Below are 14626 nucleotides of genomic sequence, written 5' to 3' on the forward strand. Positions count from 1 at the left end.
CTTATCAATATATTAGGGTTTCTATATGCGAAACCTTTCTCCGCCCAACGGCAATCGCGATCCTACGCCCAGATTGATGATGATGGACTTTTGTTTCCGTTATAGGTGCTTTTCTTTGAGTGTATGTGTGTGTACGTATTTTCTTGATTACGACAATTGAGTCCGAGACAGGGCCAAGGCAGCATCGATAGGGACCATGGCCGGTACCCCAGCACTTCAAACTCAAAACCCCATCAAATGACGAGCGATGATGAGACTACTTTTTGCCTGCATCCATTCTTCCGACCAGAGGTTATCTCACTGATGGACACAGAAATTGTTCCCAGTCGTGCCACCAGCATCATCGGCGAAGAAAACATGGAAAACACACCACTCTCGGGGGTTAACTCGGAAGCGTAATCTAAATTATGAATCAAGGTGGGCGATAGTTTTCGCATCGTCCAACCCCCGAACGAACGATCGGTGGCCGAACAACAACAACCGCCGAGCGAGTGAAAGCGTAATCAAATTAATTGAAATTAAGTTTTTATCGCCCCTAAGCGATTCGGCCGGTTGGCCATCCGTCCGTCCGGTGCGGGTGGTACTCGTCCGGCACTGCATTGTTATATCTGAGTTTTGGTTTCTTTGGTGGGAATTTTTTTTTTTTTTTTTGATTTTTCGGAGAAGGCTTTCCGCAGACAAAGCGTCCACTGATCTACGCTACCGTTTTTTTTTCGGAAACGGGAGCCCATTTTCGGCTCATTTAGTAATTGTATATGTCAAGACTTTTCCGCTTTTGTTATCGAAGGAAATCGGTGTTGAATCAACCTGCCTGATACTTTCAACGAGTGTAGCACAATCAATTCCTCAGGTGAGGAGGGGACTGAGGCAGGTGATAAATGATGCGAACCATTTTTGAGTTCTGTCGAGAAATAGTTAATAGCGAGGCAATGAATTGGTCTGAGAACAGCGAAGGGGGCTCGATTCCCATTCACCAATTCGACAGCCGGTGCAGTGTAATAATTTCCACTAAAATGTGCGTCAAATGGATTATAATTAAACCCTTAAGTGCTTGGCTGTTAAAAATGTAGTACAAGTCATAAATTTTAGAATAATTAAAAGTAGGAAATAATTACTTTTTTATAAGTCGGTTGAACGAGGAACGGGAACCGACCCCTGCATTTCAAACAGAACTGAACGAAATTATTTGTAAAGCATTCAAAATTCTGTTATATGAAAAGTTTTTTTTAATTAACCAACACTTTTTTAGTGTTAAGAGAAAGCTAAAACAATAATTAATCAAATTATCAAAGTATATTCTAGAACATTTGCATATATTTCAAAAGCATGTGCAGAAAACAATAAACAAAGTAACCCGTCTAAACGTCAATTATCTTCAAGTGGGCCTAGAAACCTCATAACAGTCCCAAAGCCGGCGGTGACAGTTTCGCTAACAAACTAGACATACGGTGCATGCTAAACTGCGCGCGTTTAAGCATTTAATAATTCAGACCAAATCAATAAAAAGCACCTAGCACGGTTCTGGTGCCTGCATTCAACTGTGCATTTTCTGACCGTAAATTTTAAGCTCTTCCCCCGAGGCAGACTCAACCGTCATCAAGCTTGTAAGTACTCGTCAACTATACCTGGGCACACTTCACCACAGTCACAGCCATCATTTTGCTTTTATCTCCCCGATAGCCCTTACTCGAAAGCTTGTTTGTCAAGTATTTCTGTATGCAAATCTGCAGCCAAGTTATTAGTTCTAGCCCGATTCATGCGTGTCAATATCGATGCTTTTTATGGCTTTGAGTAATCACTCCCTTTGACGGCAGACCGACTGGGTGTTAATTATAGGCGGTACCAACTCAAAAGGATTCATTTTTACGGGCTTTGACGACGAATATCAAATGTTGACCTTGTATGTATGTACTTCTTTCTACAGTAAGTAGATAATCGTGCTGACCATAAAATGATTACAATATGATCTGAATATTCATAACCGCATTTCGAATGAGGTACTAGTGTCCATCAAATGACGTTGTTTGAAGGTGACTTTGAAAAGGAAGGGACTGCTGTCGCCAACTGGGTAACAACGTGACAGCTCCCCTAGGTCTCAAGCGTAACCAACATTTTAGTTCTCTGATTCCCACAATGAGACTTACTCAAGTGGGCGAAAAGTCTTCATTCCGAATTTCATGTGAAATTCAGATCGGTACGTAAATCTGTCGCAATCCGGCCCCTGTCACGACGCCATCTTGATGAGATCCACATTGGAACTTCAAAATCAGCTGATTGAAACGTAAACAAACAATCAGTAATGCAATTGCTTTTTGGTTTACCTCGTTTAGTGCACGAAAATTAGTTAATTTTGGGTCGACTCTCTCACAATAACTTGTCGGTTTAGTTAAAATACAGCAAACAGTGTTTTGGGACATCAAGTGCAGATAATTTTCACAATTTGAGAATCGCGATGAGTATCAAAACATCGCAGTGTTTGGGGCTCAACGTAATCGATGTACTTTCAGATGGCTGGTCGCAATTGAGTGAAAAAAAGCTTCTTCTTTTTCTTCAATTTTGCACGTTTTCGTACTGATTTTTAGTTGAATTCGACACTGCAACGCTTCACAGCGCAATAGATTTAGATCAGATGTTAAAAATCGAAACTATTTTCAATCAATTTCATTGATTATTGAAAAAAATTATTATAATGTTCTATGACAGTGGTTGGGAGCCATCGCGCCATATCGCGGACAACAAGTTGGAAATAGTTGCTCTATGATAAACAACTTTTCTCGTCATTTGAGGGTTTGGATCCACTTAGGTTCCGGTTTGTTCTAAATTACACATCAATAATTTGAAACATTTCCGTTTCGCATTCAGCTCATCAGTGCATCAGCAGATTGTGTTCATCTACTAATGTCACCTCGCGGATCAACATAATCCACTAAGCAAACGTAAATCCATTGGCCTCTGCATGTTTACGTTTCGTCTTCGACTTATCAGTGCATCAGCAGATTAAGTTGAACTGCTTACGCAAACCCATGGATCAAAACCACAAAGCAAAACAAAGTTTTTGCATTTCATTCCTTTTGTGGAATTTGACCTTTCCGTTTCAACAGACTTCGCAGCCGATTCTTAGTGTTCAGAATCATTGTATGGATAGTACTACGATCCTACTGACACTAAGAATCCTTCTAGATCGAGGCTCGAACATACTAGCCTGTAAAGCCATGTGCAAAAAAACTTCAAATTAATGCCAAAAACTCCTAATGATTCTCCTTGAGCTGTATTGACGGTCACAGAAAAGCCAATGGATGGGAAATTGACGTTTAAATTCAAATGACATATAAGTGGCTATTATTGGAATGCTTGAAATAAAAACTTTTTCACCTTTGAATTTGCCAGTCAAAATTGCTGCCTCGATAGCGTTTACCATAAGCTTGAACTTATTTTTTTTTCTGTAGCGGAGACCTGGGCTAGTTGGCCGAACGGCCGTTTGGCAGAGCAGCTTTTCTGAAAAGGCTATTGGGCGCAGGGGCGACATCTATAATGACCAGCATTAGGTCACCCATGTACCGACGTGATTTTAGGTTTTTCTGTGTTGTCGTTTGTGAATGAGCACGTTTTTTCTTTTTTCAGGATATTCAAAACTTCACAAAATGGCATATTGGTTTTCACTATAACCTTACTTTTTTCGTTAATCGTGATTGTTCTCGAAAACATTCATTTGGGCAGATTGGCCGGCCGAGTTTTGTGCAGGGTTGGTTGGTCGAGTTGTAATTTTGGCTTAGAGTAAAGTGCACTGGAATATTCGTGAAATGTTATCCTTTTTTGGACGGAATTAGATTGTATGTTTATATTGATGATAATAAGAAAAAATATACATGAGAAATAAGTAATGGAAATAATTTAAAATCATTGACAAATAGAAACAAGAGATTAGAATCATTAAAAGTTGGAAATTGTCGATAGAAAATATGATCCCAATATTTTATGCATCAAATGCCATCAAAACTTTTAGCATTTAGAGTTCTTGTCAGGATTTCTCGCAGATGGACCCAACCACGAACAAAACTCGTCCATCAGTATAGAATCTGTTGCAGATGTAAGCCATCCTGAAAATAACAGACCTCTCCCAAAGGCTGATTCGAAGGAGCGTCAAGGTCGTGAATGTCGAATTGATCCAAAATTTTAACAAATCTCTAATAAAAGCAGCATTGGAGGAGTAAAAAATGAAAGCTGGTGTAGGAAAAAGTAGAAAGGAAACTGAAAAAGTTCATTAATGCTACCGAAACTAATTCCAGAATAGTTAAAAATACTCAAAAACCAAAAAGGGGATTTTTTTTCTCGTGCTTACATAATAAAAATGATGCATACAGACTTTTTTAACTAATGAAAACGTTTATTGATGTGTTTTACAATTTCTTTAAAACTCGGCCAACCTAGCCCGGCTCTGGGGTTGGTTGACCGATTTTTTTCTCTGCATTTGATTGTTAAAAACTGTTTTCCTGATATTCATACAGAAATGAAAAAAATCACACATGTGCTCAAAAGGCAAAGCGTTTGAAACTCGGCCAACTAGCCCCGCTCTCCCCTACTTGTTCCTGTATTTTCTGCACTTGCTTTAGTACTTTCGGCGCTTATTGCTGTACTTTCTGCACCTGCACCTATTCCTGAATTTTCTACACTTGTTCCTACACTTTGTGTGCTTATACCTGTACTTGTTTCTGAATTTTATTTACCTCTGACTCATTCTGTACCTTTTCATACACATACGATTTGGTGCCGGCACTGATGTTATGACACATTGCGATGACGACGAAACTGATTCGGACAAGTGAAAATACACTCGCAGATCACAATACTCCACCTTTGACACAGATGTCTAACTGAAAGTGTGTTATGTGGGTTTCTAGAATGATACGATTCACGTGAATCATTTCATACAATAACACCTAGTATTATCATGCGAAACACATGTAATTCTTGTCATAGACAGTAATGTTGTCGATTGTAGAATACTTTGTAGTTTCCCTTTCCACAATACCTTATTTTTTCTTAATCTAACTTCTTCATTCTTAGCACGGAAGTATGATTAATAAAATATTCGATACATTTCTCAAAGGACCAGACTGCTCATAGTCTTTAGCACATTGCAATTATTATGACAAAATGGATACTGGTCACTGATCTGTGGAAGAAATGAAATGTCAAATCTCACATTATTTTTGTTTCTCCTGTTCAAAGGAATCATGTCTTCTGCCCATCTAGTAGTTTGATTGCATGATAAATGTAGCTCTCACTTAGAATGCGTTTTATAATGTTTGGTACTTTCTCTGACATTCGTTACCTCCTCTCAGTTCCTCTATAATGCTACACTCACTAATACTACACCAGAGTTTAGAACGATTTGCCCCTGGTTTCAGCTTTTTAACACAGGATCGAACAGAAATCGGAAGAGAGTTCTACAATAATGTAATATTTATCATGCATTATTTTCACAAACAAATAACAATTTTCATATGTTTGTGTACATAACTTTTACAAATCATTCAGAATTCAAAATAATGACGCACGCAAACTAATGTCTGCTCTCACACTCAGAATCAAACATGCACGCAAAGATCGAAATCAGCTTTTTGGCGAAAAAATTAGTTGATTTGCTGATTTTAGTTAGTTATTTTTTAGGACAACTACAAAATTCTTATATTTGCTAATTCAGATTTGTTATTTTTGAACCCCTTAATAATGCTAAAAAGTTGGTTGAATTTGCTAATTTTTCAGTTGATTTGGCAACATTTACATGCTGTCATTTCTTAGCAAAGACACGCTCCACTTTCATTCAACTAATATTTTTAGCAAAATCAGCAAAGCTATGGTTGATTTTAACAAATAATTATTGTTGATTTCAGTAAAAAATGTTGTTGAATTAAGTGATATTGTTGTTAATTTCAATGAAAATTGACAGTTAATAATAACAATAAACCTTCTTGAATTAAGTAAAATATATACTGATTCCAACTAATACGAACTGTTAATTTTAGCTACAGCCAAAACGAGTCCAATTAATTAATTTATTTTAATTGGAATTGTCAGTTGATTTGATCAATAAACTTTCTTGAGTTTAATGAATTTATTTCTGTTTATAATATGAATAATTGATTTTGCACTACAAACTACTAGCTGCTTTCCTAAGTTTGTAAAAGGCCTCTTAACAAAACAAACAATACATATGGGTACGGTCCTGATTATAACTCATTTAATCTAATTTGTTGAATTCTTATGCACTGTAAAAATGATTTGCTTCTCCAAAGCAACATTTTGTTTGTTCATTGTAAACTCTCACTTACAATCACGAAGCGTAATTACAAACGATCTGCTTTGGTTAGGCACTGAATGTAATGAATGGCCAACGAAAATGTCTTACCATTTCGGATAGTAGCTCTTTGATTCATGTGTCCGACTCTATTGTTGTAGATGCTGCTTGTAACATCACGGTAAATTTTCCAAATGACCGTACAGGGAAGTGTCAGTTTCGATTTGTTTACTTTCTTTTCTGATTATTGAGCGACTAAACGAGTATATTTTCGTTTATTTACGCATGTACTAAGCGGAAACCAAGGCATTCAGATGTCGTCTCATACAAAAAGTTCAGAGATAGAAGTCGGAATGGCAAAGCAAGCATAGAATATGCAATAAACATGTACTTTCTGCACTGGTCACAGAAATGATAGTTAGTTAATCTTTTAATAATTCACTGATAGCTGAAAGCACTCCACAAATAAACTTAAACCAAGCAACTTTACAGCAGTTTTACATATCGGTCAGTTAGAAATTTCAAAATCTATATATAAAATATATCAAAACAATTTCAACAAGACTATCCTGTTTTGTTTTTCAACGAATTGTGTTGCTTTGACATTTCTCATGAGTTTTTGACTAATAAACTAGTTAATAAAACCAATTGCATTCTTGTTTTCTTTGTGCTGTCTTTCTGCAGTGATGATGACAGCCAAACAGCGCCAAACTATTTGATTTTAACAACAAAATTAGTTGACAACGAGAATTTCGTGTGGGATTGAAATGTTGCTGGTTTGTGTCCAGGATTTTCGTCATCTAAATATATTCGCTAAAAACAAAAAAAAAAATTTCAGCAAATTTAATTCTGAATATTACCCAATTTATTAGTTATTTTGGCAGTTTTGATGTTAAAATCAACTAATTCGAAAACAGTAATACGAATTAGGCGCAAAGCTAATTTCGGTCGTTCCGTGTGATAATTACTCTAATAACAAGCAAAGTCGGCAAATGTTTTGTGTTACAAACATTTACTCAAAGGACATGAATCTATGAATTCTAAAAGATTAACTGCAAAAACTAAACCTTAAAATCTTATGTCATTTTCGCTTGAGAAACCGGAACTGACCCAGGGTAATTTCATCGAACAAACACTTTTCACGGAACTGTATTGGGTTCGCCCTTAGCAACGGTGATTCAAGCAAATCTGATAGAAAAGCAGGTTCGAAATCGACGCGATTTTCAGTTCGAAAATATTGAAACTAGTTTCGAAGCTAGCTTCAATCAAATGGTTTGACCGCAGTTAGGGTGGATACTGGGTTATGTTTGGCATCAAGCGAAAACGACATAGGAGTATGAATATTTCAAACTGAGAACAAAAACGAAATTAAATAGAATTTAGTGGAATGACAAGGCTGTGTAAGGAGTCTAATAAGCGAGTGTACGGTTAAATAAAATATGACAGCTTCCAGCTTCAAATATCCCATTTACAAGTTTCGATTTCGTGAATAAATCAAACAACAATAAAAGAACAACATCCTACAGAAATTTCGTTGGCCGCGAGAGATAATTTGTAGAACATAGCAGCTGAGATATTGAGATATTGTAAAAATAGGAATAGTCTTAAGAAATAGCTGCGAAATGTGATGAAATCCTTAATTTAACTATATGTTCGGAATAACTTGAACCAATCGAGAAATCAATGGCCCTACGAACTCATAACATTGAATGTAGCGAGTTTCCAAGATCTTGTTGTCTTATGCGTCGAATTTTATCCGGATTCGAAATCCAAGTTTTTTTTCAATAATATATTTAATAAGGCTAAGGCAATGTTAGCCATAAGATGCCGAGAGCATTTCTTAGCAGTACTTAAGGTTAGGGTCATTTATTGATTTATAACGATGTTGTATTCGGTTCATATTGTATGTTGATGGTATGTTGATCACCGGAAATCTGGGGATTCTGTCTCCAGTTGGTGATCGGGAGTGGCTGGAAAATCTCAAGTTGATCACCATACAAATCCACTTCGGCATCCACGCATATGAAAAACACTTTATTACACCGCGAGGAGGATTTTCATGGCATTAAAAAATACCTCACACTCCAAAAAAATTTGAATTTTACATGTAACTTAATCCCTCATACGATGTAATTCATAAAAACCTAATTTGTCAAATGACGGAGGATTTTATTTCTAATGACTTAAGGACTATTCATACATATCCGGTCCGGTTCAGTGCCGGCACGACACCGTGCACGGATACTGATATTATTTCATTCGTTTTCTATGCACGCATTCACACCTATCCGGCACCGTGCCGTTTCAGTGCAGCTCGCCGTCAGTGTAGCGTCCGTCCGGCAAACTCAAATTCGTCGTCACCGATATTTTTTATTTTCACTGAAGTCGGTATGTCATTGCATTGGCTGTGCCGGAACGGAAACAGCACGGAAACGGAACGGAAGGGTTCCGATAAAAAAAGAACACTGACGGCGCACTGAAGGCACTTTCACTGAACCCTCACGGAACTGAAATGTGAGAATGGTCCTTTAATGTTAGATGAGCTTGAATTTTACAGGTTTCGACTGTATGAATTTAAATGCACCTTTTACCGGCCAAGCAGATACATGCTTTTGTGGCTCAGTCGATTAACAGACGTATTTGCGATCCAATGATTCTTGGTTCAAGTCGCGGCGGTTGCTATCAGTATTCTTTTCTTTATTTCAATGAATTTCATGTCATGGAGTCTTAGACACAATATTAAATGTTCTTCGACGTAAATTTGCGTGAACTGCGACGCTCCATTTATGTACATCTAATAAGATGTAAAATCACAGGGTTTTTTTAAGTGTGTACTCTTTACTATACGGGGCCGGTGGCCAATTAAAAAATACAAAACTAGTCGCATAAACATTTTTCTGTTCTAATTAAGTCACTTGTCGATGGTTTTATATAATTGCAATACTAATCGATTTGAAAACACTTAACTTGAACAAGCATTGCACCGTCGTTTTAGTATTTTAACTACACCATTGAAACATTGGTTTCATGTTTTCACGAACCAATCACAGTGGTCCTTATTACGGGTATCATTTCACGGTGAAAAACAATTGAGGTGAATGAAGGTTTTCATCAAAATGTAATCATTTAGATGAGCTTGTTGTTATTATAAACATCAAATCACCAAAAAATTTTTGGAAAAATGATTTTTTTTTCATTACAGTGACTACTTCACTGAGCGTGGTACTAGAAATAGATAAAATCAATTGAAGTGATATCTGAGTGAAGTGAAAATGAAAGTGAGAACGGCAATAAGAGCCAGTGGCACTTATTACCGTTCTCACTTCCACTTTCACATTCACTTCACTTACATGTCACTTCACTTGATTTTACCTATTACCAGTATCACGCATAGTGAAGTGATCGCTGTGGTGGAAAAAACTAATTTTTTCAACAAAATTTTGGTGGCGTGATGTTCATAATGACATCAAGTTCATCCAAGTAATTACTTTTGTCTCTGAAGCGACTTCAGTAATAAGGACCTAAATTCACTTCTTTTGATTTCCACCGTGAAGTGATACCCATAATAAGGGTCACAGTCACTTCACTTGGTTTTCACCGTGTAGTGACACCGGTAATAAGGGCCAGTATATCATAATGGCCCTTATTACCGGTGTCACTACACGGTGAAAACCAAGTGACGTGACTGTGACCCTTATTATGAGTATCACTTCACGGTTTTTCATAGTTCCGTCACACCTCATATTTCATTCAGTAGCACTTTTGCGTTGGTTGGTATAGGGAGGCTTCACATAATGCACGAATAAAAAAAAACTGAAATTTTGCACGAAACAGAATCTAGCAATGTAGTCTCTGTTACATTTTTCCATCAGTTAACGCCTGCCTTCATGCAAAGCGGGTCAGTTCGATTTGTCATCCGCTCGATGAATAATCAACTGCTCGGTTAGCAGTGTTCAGTATCGAATCGACTTGTACTCGGTGCGGCTCGACAATACCGTAGAGAAAGTTTCTTGTGCACATCAGAATCAGCAAGACACTGAACAGGTGCATTTAATGTGCCATTCGCCTTGCACGTGCGGCCGTGGTTGCTTGTGCATTCTTAGTGCATGTTTTTAAATAATTTTGTAAAAATTTCCGAAATCGACCAAATTTGTCCTAGAAATGCATGAAACGTGAGAGATTTCGTGTCATCTCGAAAAAAATTTTTGTATATCACCAATTTTCAAACTTTAAATGCCTGGTTAGGCTCAATTTATGCATGAGAAGTTTTATTGATGTGCCCAAGCTTCTGGACATCGTCGGATTGTGACATTCGATGGAAACCAATTTTTCATTTCCAAAACGAAATTTTGATTCTTTCTTCAGTCAAAAGTAAAACATAGAGAATCCAATCATCAAACCGTAACAAGTTTATAACAAAAAGCAGTTTTAGTAAGCGCCGATGTAATTCTGATTTCGTTCATTAGTTAAAATAATTTTTTTTCGAACAAGTATTTAATCAAGAAAGTTCAGATATGATAGTTGATCGGGAAGGAATACGGTTTAGGCTTTCAACTCACTGCGCGTATTCGCTCAAGGATCAAGCCCTTTTTCATAGATTTGCAATATTTATCTATCTTGAACATCAGCATTATCACATTAACTAACCACACGAGAAATCCAACGCTTCTTAAACGGTAAAACGCCAGCTGACTAAAAGTTCATCCACTTTCGTTCCCAGTTTGGTTAGTTCCCTCTCGTGATTTACTGCTCGGCTGCGACAAAACCGAATCAGTTGCACGACTCGTCGAAAAGTGAGAGTGCTCCGGATGACCTTTCATGGAAAGCGGGCGCCATCATTTTGCGCTACCTAAACAACCAAACCCAACACCGGTGATGCTCTAGGACCACCGTTTGCTGATGAATGGACCACACAAGGCTTGCTGATACATCTTTTAATTTCCATTAAGTCATCTCGCCCCTGCTCGGAACGGCACAAGCCATAATGACGATGATGATGCCGATGCCGATGATGATGATGATGATGATGACACTAAGCGATCCAATGGGTCCAATTTCGAAAACGATCAAACACAGAGAGGGGAAATTATCTCATTTCCATCGGAGTGACAGGGCAGGAGTGCAGTTTCCATCGTCACGTAATTTTGGGAAATAAACAACATCTCCTTCCCTCCGACGATGGTTCGATGGACTTTCTAACGTGAGCTGATTTATTGTAGGTATATGCAGTTTTAGTCTGCCGTGTAAGTTCCTCACGCATCAACGCCCGGCGCGTCCCCCCGGCGATAGAGCTGTGGATTAGGGCTGCCCGAATCTGATCCCACGTGCCGACATGCGATTTAATGTTTCCCATTTTGGAACGATTCGAATCGTTGCGGCTGGATTTAGTCTTAGCTGGAAAGTTTCAGTTGCCGACATTGCCGACAGATAAACATGGCGTGACAAATTTGGTTATACATCGAATGAGTTTAATTACGAGCACCGATGATGTCACACTATTTCTCACCATACGGAATTCTGTATCAAAGTTAAAAAATTAAATGTTTTTATTCGCATTGGCGAGCGATTGGCACTTGAACGATTGAGTTCAAAGTCGTAGCTTTCGAATTTCGCACACAACGCCGGCAAAAGTGCGTTGATGGTTTAATCGAAACAGTTGATCCCCGAACTCGCTACCCATTTCGGAAAAGGTGCACTGAAATTATAGTTATTAGCAACCGCAACAGCTTCGGAACAAAGTTTCACAGGCACCTTCGAATGGCTCAGGAGTAACCTCTCCCACGGCATTATTGACACCTCCTGAACTGACTGGTGCCAATTTGTATTTTCTTTTCGTTATTATTATGCATTGTATTACAGCCGCACTGATCAGCTTCAAGCTGGCGCGGTAATGAAATTAAAAGCACGAACTTGATCACCGATTTCAACATTTTTGCGCGTTTCCACAATGAAATCGGCAGAACTAAGCGAATTTTTCGGGGTGTCTACGGTAGGGCATTTTGTTTTTTTGTGTCGGTGGAATTTTATTTTATTCATTTCGATAGGCGGTGGGATATACTAATTGCCAGTTAAAGCATAAGCTTGAACCGATGACTTATTAAGGAATGCGATTCTGATTGTTGAACGCCAGATGAAATATGATAATGGTCGTTATTGATCGTAATTCAATTGTATGGAATCAACGGATCATACAACTGAGAATTACAGGGGCATGCATGCAAAATTACGTAAACGGAGAAGGCATAATTAATGGTTAACAGCTTGAGAAATGTTCGGTATTAATTGTGAAAATCATTCTTTTATTTGATTATTCACTGAAACCACCAGCATATGTATTTCGATTTTTTACTAAAATGGAAATCATAGATTTTACTCATTTCGATTGCACTTTTCTTCTCTTTTCAGTTGTGCGAAAAAATGTATCAACAAGTGTTAATAAATAAAATGTATGGTTAGGACAAAAGGTAAGTAAATATTCAACGTAATATGAATTTGTATGAGTTCGACTGCTGTAAATTTTCTAGTTTTTGGTTTTCGACATGCAGTTTTTAACTGTATTTGGAGCAAGTTTCTACTTTCACTTCAATGTTTCGACTATTTACTAAAGTCTTCTTCGCGGATTGAAAATTATTTGTTCATTTTTAATCCCTGAAGAAGACTGACATCAATAGTCGAAACGTTGGAGTGGAAGTAAAAACTTGTTCCAAATGCAGTTAAAACCATGCATGCCAAAAGCCAAAAATTAGTCATCAACGTTGCACCGGCGAACAATTAAATTTCTTTAAAGGCGATTTGCAAAAACTTACAAGATAACAGTAATGGTAAAATACTTCTTAATCAACTCTCAGCTGGTTACTTCACAGTTCTTCATCCCAGTAATCCGACTTGTTTCTCTTCCTTGAAAAACCTGTCTACAATTGATCTGGTTCTAACGGATCAAAGTCACATTTGTAGTGAACCGATTACACATGCTGACTTTGACTCAGATCATCTTCCTGTAACATTCAGAATTTCCAACGAAGCTATAATTAATCCAATTAGTTCTATTTTCAACTATCATAGAGCTAATTGGTTGGATTACAGATCTCACATTGAAAATCATGTGGATCATGAAACTATTTTAGAAAATTCTGCGGACATCGACACAGCAATTGATAATTTGAATCATTATATTATCGAAGCTAGAAATCTTTCAGTTCCCAAAGCTCAAACTAAATTAAATTCTCCTATCATCGATGACAATCTTCAACTGCTCATTCGGTTGAAGAATGTTCGTCGACGACAATATCAACGTTCTCGTGATCCTGCTATGAAAAACATAGTTAAGGATTTACAAAAAGAAATTAAACATAGATTTACTCTTTTGCGAAATGAAAATTTCGCTAAAGAAGTTGAACAAATTAAACCATATTCTAAACCTTTCTGGAAACTTTCTAAGGTTCTTAAGAAACCTCAGAAACCAGTTCCTGCTCTCAAGGAAGGAAATCAAATACTTCTTACAAATGGTGAAAAAGCTCAAAAACTTGCTCAGCAGTTCGTGAGTGTCCACAATTTTAATTTAAACGTTGTGAGTCCTATTGAAAATGAAGTCTCACTGAAATATGATCATATTTCATCCCAAGTGTTGTCACACGATGACATTATTGAGACGAATTTTGATGAAATTAAATCAATTATTAGGAAACTCAAAAACATGAAGGCTCCTGGTAATGATGGAATTTTTAATATTCTTATTAAAAATCTTCCCGATGTTGCCTTGAGACTCCTGGTTAAAATTTTCAACAAGTGTTTTTCATTAGCTTACTTCCCAAAAAGATGGAAAAACGCTAAAGTAATTCCTATCCTAAAACCTGATAAAAACCCAGCAGAAACATCAAGTTATCGCCCAATTAGCTTACTTTCTTCTATCAGTAAACTTTTTGAAAAAATTATCTTGTTGAGAATGATGACTCATATAAATGAGAATTCAATTTTTTTACCAGAGCAGTTTGGATTTCGTCATGAACATTCAACTACTCATCAACTTGTCAGAGTAACGAACATGATAAAAGCAAATAAATCTTCTGGGTTATCCACTGGAGTTGCTCTTCTAGACATAGAAAAAGCATTCGACAGTGTTTGGCACAAAGGTTTAATAGCAAAAATGTCTGATTTCCAGTTTCCTATTTATTTGATCAAAATGATTCAAAATTATTTAACTGATCGTACTCTTCAGGTTAGCTATCAGAATTGTAAATCTGAATTGCTACCCGTACGAGCCGGTGTTCCGCAGGGTTCGAGCGTAGTTCCAATCTCGTATAATATTTTCACTTCTGATCTTCCAAATCT

General features: G+C 37.3%; 1 protein-coding gene across 4 annotated transcripts in view; it reads left to right on the forward strand.

Moving 5' to 3' along the window:
- LOC131438472 (uncharacterized) overlaps positions 1-14626 on the forward strand; it is a 378932-nt gene that overhangs the window by 56552 nt on the left and 307754 nt on the right. For 3 of the 4 annotated variants that reach the window (XM_058608527.1, XM_058608528.1, XM_058608529.1), the window contains one exon: positions 12704-12762. The exons of the other annotated variant lie outside the window; for it this stretch is intronic. The gene's annotated coding sequence lies outside the window, so the exon portion shown is untranslated. The remainder of the gene's footprint in view (positions 1-12703; positions 12763-14626) is intronic. 4 annotated transcript variants of the gene reach the window in all.

Source organism: Malaya genurostris, chromosome 3, assembly GCF_030247185.1.
Source record: "Malaya genurostris strain Urasoe2022 chromosome 3, Malgen_1.1, whole genome shotgun sequence".
Classification (NCBI taxonomy): Eukaryota; Metazoa; Arthropoda; class Insecta; order Diptera; family Culicidae; genus Malaya; species Malaya genurostris.